This window comes from Myxine glutinosa, chromosome 3 (assembly GCF_964187855.1).
Source record: "Myxine glutinosa chromosome 3, kmMyxGlut1.1, whole genome shotgun sequence".
Lineage (NCBI taxonomy): Eukaryota > Metazoa > Chordata > Myxini > Myxiniformes > Myxinidae > Myxine > Myxine glutinosa.
Window position 1 is genome coordinate 12817070 of NC_136263.1, and position 14518 is coordinate 12831587.

Consider the following 14518-nt stretch of genomic DNA (forward strand, 5'->3'; position numbering starts at 1 on the left):
TATTTATTTACATACAACAACAACAACAACAACAACATGCATTTTAAAAGGCCATTTTCCCTGCTAGAGCGGGGGTTAGCCTTGCAGTCCCCATGACAATCTTCTCCATTTTGCCCTATTTTCTGCATCTCTCCTTGTTAACCCCCTTGCCCGCATTTCTTCTTCCACCATCTTTAGCCAAGTCTTTCTCGGTCTTCCCCGTCCTCTGCTTCCTTCTACATTCATTTCCACCACTCTTCTCAACCAGTCACTTTCATCCATCCTCAACACATGACCAAACCATCTCAACCTGTTCCTCTTCACAGCATCAATCACAGGCTCTATTCCCATCATCTTTCGCAATTCATCATTTGTCTTCCTCTCTCTCAACGATACTCCGCACATCCGTCGAACCATTCGCATTTCCACCCTCTCCAACCTTCATTGCTGCTCTACGTTCATTACCCATGTCTCGCTCCCATAAATCATAACACTTCTCACACATGCAGCATACACCTTTCCCTTCAGCTTCAACGACACTCCCCTCATCATCAGCATGCCACTCAGTTCCCGAAACTTCTTCCATGCACATCTCACTCGAGCAACCGTTGCCGAGTCTGATCCACCTTCTCCATTCAGCATGTCTCCGAGGTAGCAAAATGTTTTCACACCTTCCAGCTTCACGCCGTCTCCAAGATCCAACTCAACATTTCCTCCATCTGCAGCTCCCTCTGTGCAAACCTTACATTTGAATGTAGCGGCCACACTGGTTAATGACCCTCTCAGACCACTACATTTTTGATGAACCCACTCAGCGCACATTGTACATTGAATGGAGTTCACTCCGACACCCTTCCTACACACAGCACAGGGCCACTTCCCAGTTCTTTCCACCTCACCACATGCTTTACCACTTGCCATCACCTTCGTCTTTCCGATATTCACCTTCAGACCTTTTGTCTCCATACATTCCTTCCACGTGTTCATCTTTTCCTTCAGTCCATCCATACTTTCCGCAATCAACACCAGATCATCTGCATACAACAACTCCCATGGTAGACCCTCCTTTACGTTCTGAGCCAGCACCTCCATCACAGCTACAAATAGTAGTGGACTTAGTACCGACCCCTGATGCACTCCCACCTTCACCTCAAACTCACCACTGTTCCCGTCCTTCGTCCTTACAGCTGTGCGCGCTCTTTTGTACATTGCCATCACTACTCTGATCAACCATTCCTCCACTCCTAACTTCCTCAATGCCCATGTCAATACTTTGCATGGTACCCTATCGAATGCTTTCTCCAGATCAACAAACCCAAGAAACAACTTCTTCCTCTTCTCCATGTACTTCTCCTGCAACTGCCTCACAATGAAAAGCGCGTCTGTCGTTCCTCTTCCTGGCATGAATCCAAACTGCATTTCGTCGATCTTCACTTTCTTCCTTATCCTCCTCTCCAACACCCTTTCCAATACCTTCATTCCATGCTCCAATAACTTTATCGCTCGGTACGAGCCACACTCCAGAGGGTCACCTTTCCCCTTGTATAGAGGGACGAGGGTACTCAGTTCCCAATCCACTGGAATGCGGCCTTCTTTCACCACCAGATTACAGATCTCTGTCATTCTCTTCACACCCCAACTTCCTGCTGCCTTCAACATATCTCCCACAACTCCCGTCGGCCCTCCCGCTTTTCTACCCTTCATTGCTTTTATCGCTTCCTCCACTTCCTTCTCAGTTATCTTCTCTGCCGGTCCTAAAACCGGGTTACTCTCTATGTTGCCATCCCATTCATTCTCTGTATTCAACAGCATTTCCATATATCTTTTCCATCTTCCTTTAATTCCATCTGGGTCGACAACGATTTGTCCCACTTCATCCTTCAAGCAACTCACCCCCATCACATCACACCTCTCTTTCGCTATCTGCTTTGCAATCCTGAATACTGCTTTCTGACCCTCTTCCGAATCCAAGCGTTCTCCGAACATTTTCCTACATGCCTCCTGTGCCTTTGCTGCCTCTTTCTTTGCAGCCTTCCTGGCTGCCTTATAACTTTCATGCTCTGCTGTTTCTGCTCCCGTACCCTTCGCCTTCTGCCACTCCTTGAACTTCTTCCTCTTCTCGTCAATCCTCTTTCCAACTTCATCATCCCACCACCATGTTTCCAAGTGCCTCGGTGGTGCTTTTGTCCATCCACATACCTCACCAACGGCTCCCAACAGACTAGCTTTCATCGACATCCAACCACTTTCAAGCTCAACCACATCATCCTCGACCCTACTCAGCCTCTCTTTTAATGCCTCCCTTACTGTCACCTCTTTCAACCTCCACACCTTCATTCTCGGTTGGTACTTCACCCGCCGAGCTCTCCTCGCACCTTTCACCCTTACGTCGCAGACAACCAAGTGGTGCTGTGAAACACCTCCTCCTCCCCCGGGATCACCTTTGTGTCCCGGAGGTGCCCCCTATCGCGCCTACGCACCATCAGGTAGTCAACGGTTGTCGTCGACCCACCTGACGTGTACGTAACAAGCTTATTATCCTCTTTCTGGAACTGAGTATTACAAATCAACAAGTCAGCTCCATCAGCAAACTCCAAAATCCTTTCACCTTCTCCATTTCTCACACCATATCCGTAACCCCCATGAACTCCGTCAAAACCATCCATACTCCTTCCCACGTGTCCATTTAGGTCTCCTCCTACCACAACAACTTCCTCATCTTTCACGTTTTCCATCAGCCTCTCTATCGCACACCAGAACTTGTCCTTCTCTTCATCGCTTCGACCAACCTGCGGAGCATATCCCGAGATGACGTTCACCAAGAGCTTTCCAATCATCATTTTCACCATCATCAACCTATCACTCACTCTCGTCACACTCACCACACTGTCTACAAACTCCTCAGAAAACAGGACACCAACACCATTCACGCCCTCCAGGCACCCTTGCCACACAAACTTGTATTTATTTACATCCATACATATATATATATATATATATATATATATATATATATATATATATATATATATATATATATATATATATATATATCTAAATTTTTTGCAATTGTTGGACTGTATTTGTTACTGTTTCATTTCCCTGTGAGGCATTTCCTTTTCACACTTGTTTTTGGAAATTATTTGCAAGGTGAATTAGGAATACTTTTTCAGGTTTGTTGTGTTCATGTTTGTTTACAAATTCCATCCGATAGCCTGTTGAACATTTCACATACTCAGCTAGTCCTACACTCGTCACTGCACCTGGTTGATTTCCATCAGGCCGCTCCCTCACTCTCGTCTTGGCAGGTACATTCTCGGGATGCACTGGTTTTTGTAAAACATTTTGTGGATGGAAACGAGTTTTCTTGTTTTGATGTCTAAATTGCTGATTTCTGATTGGGCCCAGTTTATTATTCCGCAGTTATATTGGAACGCTGGTACTGCGAGCTGGTTTATGGATTTGATTTTGTTTCTTGATGAGAGGTATGTTTTCAGGATCAGCTTCGTTCTACATAGGTATTCTTTGGCGATTGTTTTGTGCATTTGTTTGTGACATATTTGGTGGCCCTCTTCTACCCCGAGGTATTTGTATGATGCTTCGTTTTCTGTATTGTTGTTTCAAAGTCAATTTTTATGTTGTCTGTTTTTGTTGATTTACCTTTGTACAAATGTGCACTTTGTGCACTTGTCTCGTTCAAATTCCATTTGAATGTCCTTGGAAAACTGTTTTACTTGTTTTAGTTGTTCTGTCAATTTTTTGTCATTTGGCGAGAAGAGCTTTAAACCATCATGTATAGTGGATGTGTCACTTGGGTGGTTCTTAGCTGCATAAGGCAAAAAAAATGTTTGAATTGTTTTACTCCTAATCTTTATTTTTTTGGTTTTGAGGTAATATTCTGACTGTTCAATATTTTTTGAATACATCAAGTTTTAGGGGTTGCACAGTGACTCATGGTTTCCAGCCACTCAATGTTTGTGCCCGATAAGCGTTGATTTCCTGCAATCGGGAAACCTCTTGCGATGTTCTGTCACAACTTGAAGCAGATACTGGATTTGCTGTTCATCTGTTGTCAGGAGACGATTGTACTCTTCAAAGAGAGCAACTGCATGCACCAGAGTACAGCTGTACTGTATTCAATTAACTTAAAAACAACTTCAAAATGTGCAGTACATAGCAAGGTCATAGGTCAACTGTAATGGTCAACATCACACGTATAGCAGTGGAGAATAAATAATCAACTCCAAACATTTATGCGAGCCAAATATGTGAAATTACAAACTCTGTGTGCAACCCCTAAATTTAGGCCAAATGGCTTAAAATTTCAACATAAGGCGTTTTTCATACATACAAAAACTTGTAAGTGTTAGGAGCATGACTTTTCTAACTTTCATTTTGAAGAACCACCCTTATGTGTCACGTTTCATATTTCTTTGGATGTTCTTATATTGGTTGTTCGGGGGTATCAGTGTCTTTGTTCATTGATGAGGTTACCTAGTGGGTCCAGAGCCAGACAAAACAGAAAGGGGGGAAAGACTGTTTCCTTGGAAGACCCCACCCCACGTCATGTCTTCACATTTGGTATTTCGATATTTCCTTCTGAGTGCTGTAATATCAATGTGATATTCCAGAGCTCCATTGCTTTCTCAATCAGTTTGATTATTTGAGGATTTATTTTGTATATTTGCATGCATTTTATCATCCACGAATGTGGGACATTGTCCAAAGCTTTCTTATATTCGATCCAGGAGGTGGATAATTTAGTTCTTCACATTTTGCAATTTTCAAGTATGGCCTTCTTCAGTGGTAGGTGGTCAATTGTTCCATAACAAGCTCTCTTACATCCCTTTTGTTTTGCGTCTAATCCTCCTTGCTGTGTTAGTTGATGGTACATAATTGTGTGTGTGTTTGTGTTTTAATTCACAGGCAATATAGGCTCGTACAGTGTAAGAGCAGGGCAACTAGAAAAAGGCAATGTACACACAATAGGGCAGTGGGGCAGCAGGAAGTATGCAACAAGTAAGAGAAATTAATGAGTACAAAGGTGGGGAAGAAACTGGCAAGTAAAAGGATTGGTTTACTTCGGGGTTTTTTTTTTTTTCCCTATGCATAGCCGAGGCTCACAGAAGACATATTACAAGTAAAATGAACGAATCAGGAAGTAACGAGAGAGAGAGAGAGAGAGAGAGAGAGAGAGAGAGAGAGAGAGAGAGAGAGAGAGAGAGAGAGAGAGAGAGAGAGAGAGAGAGAGAGAGAGAGAGAGAGGAAGAAGAAGAAGAAGAAGAAGAAGAGGAAGAAGAAGAAGAAAGAAAGAAACACGGAGAGACAATGGTTGTGATGAGGAATTGTGTGTAGGACAGGATGCATGTGGTAAACAAAATGGTTATCAAAGAAAACTCTTAGGAGGAAAAACTGGAAATTAACAAGGGTAGATACTGGAAAATATCTGGGTTTAGATGTGGCATGATCTGCGATTGTGGTGAACAGCGGTCTTGAAGACCCGGAGGGAAGATTTAGATTGAAGAGAATGTGGAAGTTGACTACACAGCCGGGAAAAAGTAAATGGAAGTGCATCCTGGAATTGCTGGGGAGGGGGTTAGTGTTAGAACAAGTGCATTCTGGAGGGGTTCGTGGAAGAACGTGTGCATCGTGGAAGTATGGGGGGGGGGGGGGGGGGGGGGGGGGGTTTGTGTAAGAACGTGTGCATCCTTAGCTCTTACACGAGCCTCGACTCTGTATACAAAAAAAAAAAAAAAAAAGCCGGGAGGTTCTGGGGGAGGGTGTTGGCGTGAGAATGTGTGCATCCTGGAGGTGCTGACGAGGGTGTTGGTGTGAAAATGTGTGCATCCTGGAGGTGCTGACGATGGTGTTATTGTGAGAATGTGTGCATCCTGGAGGTGCTGACATGGGTGTTGGTGTGAAAATGTGTGCATCCTGGAGGTGCTGACGTGGGTGTTGGTGTGAAAATGTGTGCATCCTGGAGGTGCTGACGTGGGTGTGAAAATGTGTGCATCCTGGAGGTGCTGACGAGGGTGTTGTGAAAATGTGTGCATCCTGGAGGTGCTGACGTGGGTGTTGGTGTGAAAATGTGTGCATTCTGGAGGTGCTGACGTGGGTATTGGTGTGAAAATGTGTGCATTCTGGAGGTGCTGACGATGGTGTTATTGTGAGAATGTGTGCATCCTGGAGGTGCTGACGAGGGTGTTGGTGTGAAAATGTGTGCATTCTGGAGGTGCTGACGATGGTGTTATTGAGAGAATGTGTGCATCCTGGAGGTGCTGACGAGGGTGTTGGTGTGAAAATGTGTGCATTCTGGAGGTGCTGACGATGGTGTTATTGAGAGAATGTGTGCATCCTGGAGGTGCTGACGTGGGTGTTGGTGTGAAAATGTGTGCATTCTGGAGGTGCTGACAATGGTGTTATTGTGAGAATGTGTGCATCCTGGAGGTGCTGACGAGGGTGTTGGTGTGAAAATGTGTGCATTCTGGAGGTGCTGACGATGGTGTTACTGTGAGAATGTGTGCATCCTGGAGGTGCTGACGAGGGTGTTATTGTGAGAATGTGTGCATTCTGGAGGTGCTGACGATGTTGTTATTGTGAGAATGTGTGCATTCTGGAGGTGCTGACGAGGGTGTTATTGTGAGTATGTGTGCATCCTGGAGGTGCTGACGATGGTGTTATTGTGAGAATGTGTGCATCCTGGAGGTGCTGACGTGGGTGTTGGTGTGAAAATGTGTGCATCCTGGAGGTGCTGACGTCGATGTTGGTGTGAAAATGTGTGCATTCTGGAGGGGCTGACGATGGTGTTATTGTGAGAATGTGTGCATCCTGGAGGTGCTGATGAGGGTGTTGTTGTGAACATGTGTGCATCCTGGAGGTGCTGACGTGGGTGTTGGTGTGAAAATGTGTGCATTCTGGAGGTGCTGACGTGGGTGTTGGTGTGAAAATGTGTGCATTCTGGAGGTGCTGACGATGGTGTTATTGTGAACATGTGTGCATCCTGGAGGTGCTGACGTGGGTGTTGGTGTGAAAATGTGTGCATCCTGGAGGTGCTGATGTGGGTGTTGGTGTGAAAATGTGTGCATTCTGGAGGTGCTGACGATGGTGTTATTGTGAGAATGTGTGCATCCTGGAGGTGCTGATGAGGGTGTTGGTGTGAAAATGTGTGCATTCTGGAGGTGCTGACGATGGTGTTATTGTGAGAATGTGTGCATTCTGGAGGTTCTGACGAGGGTGTTATTGTGAGAATGTGTGCATTCTGGAGGTGCTGACGATGGTGTTATTGTGAGAATGTGTGCATTCTGGAGGTGCTGACGAGGGTGTTATTGTGAGAATGTGTGCATTCTGGAGGTTCTGACGAGGGTGTTATTGTGAGAATGTGTGCATTCTGGAGGTGGTGACGAGGGTGTTGGTGTAAGAATGGGTGCAGCCTGGAGGTGTTTAGGAGGGTGTTATTGTAAGATCGCATGCATCACGGAGTTGCTAGGGAAGGGGTTATTGGATGAATGTGTACATCCTGGAGTTGTTGGAGAAAGGGGGTTGTGTCATTACATGTGCATCCTTGAGGATTTGGTGAGGGTTTTAGCAGAAGAACTTGTGCATTCTGGAGGTGCTGAGGAGGGTGTTTGTGCAAGAACGTGTGCAGCCTGGAGGTTGTGGAGATGTTGCGGAGGCTTTAATGCAATAATTAGTGCATCCTGAAAGTGCTGGGAAGGTGCTAGTGCATGAATGCGTGCACTGTGGAGTTTTTGTGGAGAAGGTTAGTGTAAGAATTCATGCATCCTTGATCTCTGATCATCAATTTGGTTTCAGACAAGGTCACTCTACTCTGGACATGCTGCTTCTGCTGTGTCAACAATGGATGAAGGACTGGAGGTGCTCAACGCCAAACAGGAAATCAGAGTTGTCTCCCTTGACGTATCACGTGCCTTCGATATGGTCTGGCACCCCGCCCTGCTCACCAAACTCTCCTCCAATGGTATCCATGGTAACCTCCATGCATGGCTTGCGGACTTCCTCTTTGGTCGCAGTCAACGTGCGGCCCTGAATGGATTTCTCTCATCTCCCCGACCTGTTCTGGCTGGAGTTCCCCAAGGCAGCGTTCTGGGCCCTGTGCTTTTTCTGGTCTTCATCAATGATCTCTCCGACTCTCTGGAAAATCCTCTCTATCTCTTTGCTGATGATTCCACTCTCTGCCGCTCCATTCCTCAACCCTCGGATCGGCAGGCAGCAGCCTCTTCACTCTTTGCAGTCCTGTACAAAATCACAAACTGGTCAAACAAGTGGAACACATCTTTCAATCCTGACAAATCTCACACTCTTACTATGTCTCTCCAAAAAGACCTACTGGACAACCCTCCCATCTACTTTCTCAACAATCCTCTCCAAGAAGTTCTGTCACTCAAGCTTTTGGGTCTCACTATCTGCCATGATCTTTCTTGGGAAAACCACATTTCCAAGCTGGCCTCCAAAGCCAGTCGCCGACTGGGCATCCTCCGTCGTGCGAAGTCCTTCCTTGGCACACCTGAGCTCCTCACCGCATGCAAAGCTTTCATCCGCAGCTCAATGGAATACTGCTCTCCCCTTCTGGGCTGGTGCGCCTGCCTCACACCTAGCTCGGCTTCACGCTGTTGAAACCAAAGCATTCAGAATCATTGGAATCTCCTGCGAGGAAGCTAACTCTGAGGGCCTTTCTCTCTCTCACCGCATCAGGAAGGTGGTCTTTGTCTTCTACCGACACCTCTTCAACTTAGATTCCCCTGCTGTGTCTGTGCTCTGCCCCCCCAAATATTCCTGCAGGACGCACAAGATCTGCCAGTAAACCTCTTCTGGTGAAACTGCCAAAATCAAGACTCTCTGCTCACCTTCACTCCTTCATTCCTCTTTTCTCCCGCCTCTGGAACAAACTCCCTCACTCTCTTCAATCCCAATCCTCCCTCCACGTCTTTAAAACAGCTGTTCACCACCATCTCTTATCTTCACCCATCCAAAACCTTCATATTTTCTACCCCGTTAAAACACCCCAAATCCACCTCTTTAAATCTCCGACTTCATTCCTGAAATTCCTTGTCGTGTTCATTTGATTTATGTTGTGTACCCCTCTCCCCCTCCCCCACCGAACCTCTCTCTCCCACAGATCTACCGACGTCCCTGTTCTCTGCTGTTGTTGTGCTTGTATGCTTTCCTCTCTCTCCCTCTCCCTTTATTTATTGGATATTTTATGGGTCCGTGCGTGTTTTCATGTGTAATGTATTTGCTCTTACACGAGCCTTCACTCTGTATCCCCCCCCCCCCCCCCCCCAAAAAAAAAAGATGCATCAGGGAGATCCTGGAGAGGGGGTTACTGTAAGAACGTGTGCATCATGGAGGTGGAGGTGCTGAGGAGGGTGTTAGTGTAAGAACGTGTGCATCATGGAGGTGCTGAGGAGGGTGTTAGTGTAAGAACGTGTGCAACATGGAGGTGCTGAGGAGGGTGTTACTGTAAGAACGTGTGCATCATGGAGGTGGAGGTGCTGAGGAGGGTGTTAGTGTAAGAACGTGTGCATCATGGAGGTGCTGAGGGGGGTGTTAGTGTAAGAACGTGTGCAACATGGAGGTGCTGAGGAGGGTGTTACTGTAAGAACGTGTGCATCATGGAGGTAGAGGTGCTGAGGAGGGTGTTAGTGTAAGAACGTGTGCAACATGGAGGTGCTGAGGAGGGTGTTAGTGTAAGAACGTGTGCATCGTGGAGGGGCTGAGGAGGTGGTTGGAGTAAGGATGCGTGCATCGTGGAGGTGCTGAGGAGGGTGTTGGAATAAGAACGTGTGCATCATGGAGGTGCTGAGGAAGTGGTTAGTGTAAGAATGTGTGCATCATGGAGGTGCTGAGGAGGGTGTTAGAGTAAGAAGGTGTGCATCATGGAGGTGCTGAGGAAGTGGTTAGAGTAAGAACGTGTGCATCATGGAGGTGCTGAGGAGGGTGTTGGAATAAGAACGTGTGCATCATGGAGGTGCTGAGGAGGGTGTTGGAATAAGAACGTGTGCATCATGGAGGTGCTGAGGAGGGTGTTACTGTAAGAACGTGTGCATCGTGGAGGTGCTGAGGAGGGTGTTCGTGTAAGAATATGTGCAACATGGAGGTGCTGAGGAGGGTGTTAGTGTAAGAACGTGTGCATCGTGGAGGGGCTGAGGAGGTGGTTGGAGTAAGGATGCGTGCATCGTGGAGGTGCTGAGGAGGGTGTTGGAATAAGAACGTGTGCATCATGGAGGTGCTGAGGAAGTGGTTAGTGTAAGAATGTGTGCAACATGGAGGTGCTGAGGAGGGTGTTAGAGTAAGAAGGTGTGCATCATGGAGGTGCTGAGGAGGGTGTTCGTGTAAGAACGTGTGAATCGTGGAGGTGCTGAGGAAGGTGTTGGTGTAAGAATGTGTGCAACATGGAGGTGCTGGGGAGGGTGTTGGTGTAAGAACGTGTGCATCGTGGAGGTGCTGAGGAGGGTGTTAGTAGAAAAACACATGCATTGTGGAGGTGCTGAGGAGGGTGTTAGTGTAAGAACGTGTGCATCATGGAGGTGCTGAGGAGGGTGTTAGTGTAAGAATGTGTGCAACATGGAGGTGCTGAGGAGGGTGTTAGTGTAAGAATGTGTGCAACATGGATGTGCTGAGGAGGGTGTTCGTGTAAGAACGTGTGCATCATGGAGGTGCTGTGGAGGGTGTTAGTGTAAGAACGTGTGCAACATGGAGGTGCTGAGGAGGGTGTTAGAGTAAGAACGCGTGCATCGTGGAGGTGCTGAGGAGGGTGTTACAGTAAGATTGTGTGCATCGTGGAGGTGCTGAGGAGGGTGTTCGTGTAAGAACGTCTGCATCGTGGAGGTTCTGTGGAGGCTGTTCGTGTAAGAACGTGTGCATCATGGAGGTGCTGAGAAGGGTGTTGGTGTAAGAATGCGTGCATCGTGGAGGTGCTGAGGAGGGTGTTAGAGTAAGAACGTGTGCATCATGGAGGTGCTGAGGAGGGTGTTAGAGTAGGAACGCGTGCATCGTAGAGTTGCTGAGGAGGGTGTTCTTGTAAGAACGTGCGCATCGTGGAGGTGCTGAGGAAGTGGTTAGAGTAAGAACGCGTGCATCGTTGAGGTGCTGTGGAGGGTGTTATTGTAAGAACATGTGCATCGTGGAGGTGCTGAGGAGGGTGTTGGAGTAAGAATGTGTGCATCATGGAGGTGCTGTGGAGGGTGTCAATGTAAGAACGTGTGCAACATGGAGGTGCTGAGGCGGGTGTTAGAGTAAGAACGTGTGCATCGTGGAGGTGCTGAGGAGGGTGTCAGAGTAAGATTGTGTGCATCGTGGAGGTGCTGAGGAGGGTGTTAGTGTAAGAACGTGTGCATCGTGGAGGTGTTCGTGTAAGAACGTGTGCATCATGGAGGTGCTGAGAAGGGTGTTAGTGTAAGAATGCGTGCACCTTGGAGGTGCTGAGGAGGGTGTTAGAGTAATAACGTGTGCATCATGGAGGTGCTTTGGAGGGTGTTAGTGTAAGAACGTGTGCATCGTGGAGGTGCTGGGGAGGGTGTTAGAGTAAGAATGTTTGCATCATGGAGGTGCTGGGGAGGGTGTTAGTGTAAGAACGTGTGCATCATGGAGGTGCTGGGGAGGGTGTTAGTGTAAGAACGTGTGCATCATGGAGGTGCTGGGGAGGGTGTTAGAGTAAGAACGTGTGCATCATGGAGGTGCTGGGGAGGGTGTTAGTGTAAGAACGTGTGCATCATGGAGGTGCTTTGGAGGGTGTTAGTGTAAGAACGTGTGCATCGTGGAGGTGCTGGGGAAGGTGTTAGAGTAAGAATGTGTGCATCATGGAGGTGCTTTGGAGGGTGTTAGAGTAAGAACGTGTGCATCGTAGAGGTGCTGCGGTGGGTGAGTATGTTTGGTGCCTCATGTAAAACGCACAGGTGTAGGTGTAGATATCAACACGAACAGAGGTAAAAGGTGATGTAGTTTTTTCCGTGCGATTTCTCTGCGACTATTAAAAGTTATTTTTCAGCCAATGAAGCTTTAGTTTGTCGTTGCGGAGAAGGTTTTAAACCTCGTCATTGTTTAAACCAAAACCTGACTCAGATTTTGTGCCAAAATGTTGGGTGAGGTGAGCAAGTGTGAGATGTGTTTTCATTTAGATGTTAGTGGTCTCGATATCTCCATCCGAAACCGAAGGTGGACGGTGTGGTGTCTTCACCCCTGTCTATGTGTTTGTCTGTTTGTGAACAGGATATCTCAAAGTTGTGGATGGATTCTGATGGAATTTGGTGGAGAAGTTGAGTATGTGACATTGTTACAAGGATGGAGTTATTTGATTTTGGTTCAGGTCCGAATCCATATCCGGCCTATCAGTGGGATCCAAAACGTGAACCTTTCAGTCTGCGGAGGTATGCTCTCTACCGAGTGATGTTCTAGTATAATGCTGTAGTGATGCATGGTGTGGTGCATACGTGTAAATTTCATGACTGTATTGTACTACTACACAATAGTAAAATCAATGTAGGCGTGCATTTGGTTAGGTCCTGGATACAGAACTTCCCCTTATGCAAGTTTATCGATCATTTTTGCACAACTCCATCGAATTCTAATCGTGAAAGGCATCCTGTTATGCTCAATCAAAACTATCGTTCGATTATATGAAAGCACTTTTTCATATCGAGGGATTGTGTTAATACCAGATGCATATTTACAGGCAATTTGCCCCGAAAAGGCCCATAAACAACACCAGTGTTTGAAGGCCTGAGTGCCACGCGAATGGTGCCAGAGGTCATTTTGTTAGTTTGCACAGATGGACGGCTTGCATTCATGAATAGCAAAACCACAAAATGAATGGATGGGCGATTATTGGATGGGCAAAAATGATGGCAAACAAAGCCCTTCATGCCATTAGGTACTGACGACACAAATGGGCAGGAATGCAGCGAATGCCATGGGATGGAATCCGTGTGGATTTGCCACAATGGTGAATTGTGAACTCGCCCTTCTCGTTGTGCCTGATTTCGCTCCAGCTCCTGGATGACGCTCAGCAAGAGCTTGATGGTCTCTTGGCTCGCACGCAGGATCTCTTCAACCATCCGTAGTTTTTCCCTCAACTCCTCCACTCCTTCCTCCGCTCCTTCCCAAGGGTTAACCCTTCTGTCGGCTTCTTCTTGGCCACTTCCGGTACCACCTGTTTCTTCTTCTTGGAGGTCCTCCACGTTCTTGGTCTTGAAAGCCGTGTTTGATTGAGCATCCACCGTGTCGCCCGACGTTTCTCTCGCTCTTTTGCTGTCGTGCATTATTGCTCTATATTTTGCTTTGGAGTCCCATGCTTGCAACACCTCCGTTTGTTTCCCATCCTCCATGTCAGAATCCTTCATCTGAACCTTCATCATTTTGCTGATTGTGTCACCTGGCAGGCCCTTTGTCGAACTAAGCAACATGAAACTGCTGGTCGCCTCGTGGGAAGCGTTAGAAGCAGAACACGTGCTATTTTTACTAGCTTTGGGATCAGTGCTGTCGGGCAGGCGAACTTCTGGATTACTTTTAGCTCCCTTTATGGCCTGTTGGTCATTCTTGTTGACCAAGGGTGTTGAATTTGTTGACAAGTCCCCACCACTGTTTCTTGATACTACAAAACAGCTCTTGTCCGTATCCCTGAATGTGTTTGTCAAAGTTGAGTCACATTCAGGACTCGCAGCCATTGTAGTGTTAGATGTCTCTTGAAGTGCTTTGCTCAAGCTGCCATTACCTGTGGATAATTCTTGCGGGGCTTTGAGGAGTTGTGATGTGATTGCAGAAATACGCTGCAGCATCACCTCAGCAATCTCAGTGGGGCCCAATTGAGGTTTAGAATCTTTGGAATTCAAATCGCCCGACTTGCAGCTGCCACCTTCCATTTCATGACCAGGTTGATCCTTGCATTCTAATGTACGTTCTGCATTGGTGTTTGATGTACAGTCTGGCACAGGGGATGGGGAGGGGGCAGATCGAAGAGGACTGCCGTCGTCACCATCAGCTGAACGGTGGACGAGCGCCACTTCCACATTCTCAGAACGTGCTCGTGCAAAGCGGCCAGGCCGCCGCCAGGTTGCTTTAGTTTGCTGTCCAGATGGTATATGCCGGCGATTCAGTGGGGAGGTCTGAATGGCCATCGATCGGAGTGGGCAGCCTGGTTCTCCAGGCCAGCCCTGAACTCCACTTTGAAGAAGTCTAGTTCTGCTCGTGGCTGGTGTTCCAGGAATGCTATCTCCACTGCCATCTGTACCTTGTAATCTGAAGGCTGTCCCCTCAGATAAATCCTTGAAGCGCACCTGCTGGACCTTGCTCCTGGCTTTTGACGTGCTGCCAAAGTCAGCTGCGAATGCCGCTGCCGCTGACGCAGCGGCTCTCCGCTCTTCTTGTTCCATAAGCAGCTGCGTTGCAGACTTCAGCACAGCAGGTCGTGCCGCAACGACCACCATGGGGTTGTTCAGGCCAGGTTGCAGCAGCTGCCCTCCTTGAGCACCTCCCCGACTCACCATGGTGATATTTGTGCAGCATCGTCTTTCGTTTCTTCTTC

At 47.4% G+C, this 14518-nt stretch overlaps 2 protein-coding genes across 2 annotated transcripts in view; one reads left to right on the top strand and one right to left on the bottom strand.

The window, feature by feature from the left end:
* LOC137423806 (dedicator of cytokinesis protein 1) overlaps positions 1 to 14518 on the top strand; it is a 968048-nt gene that overhangs the window by 412728 nt on the left and 540802 nt on the right. The gene's annotated exons all lie outside the window — the stretch shown is intronic.
* LOC137423878 (uncharacterized) overlaps positions 1 to 14518 on the bottom strand; it is a 46483-nt gene that overhangs the window by 30924 nt on the left and 1041 nt on the right. The window lies entirely within an intron of this gene.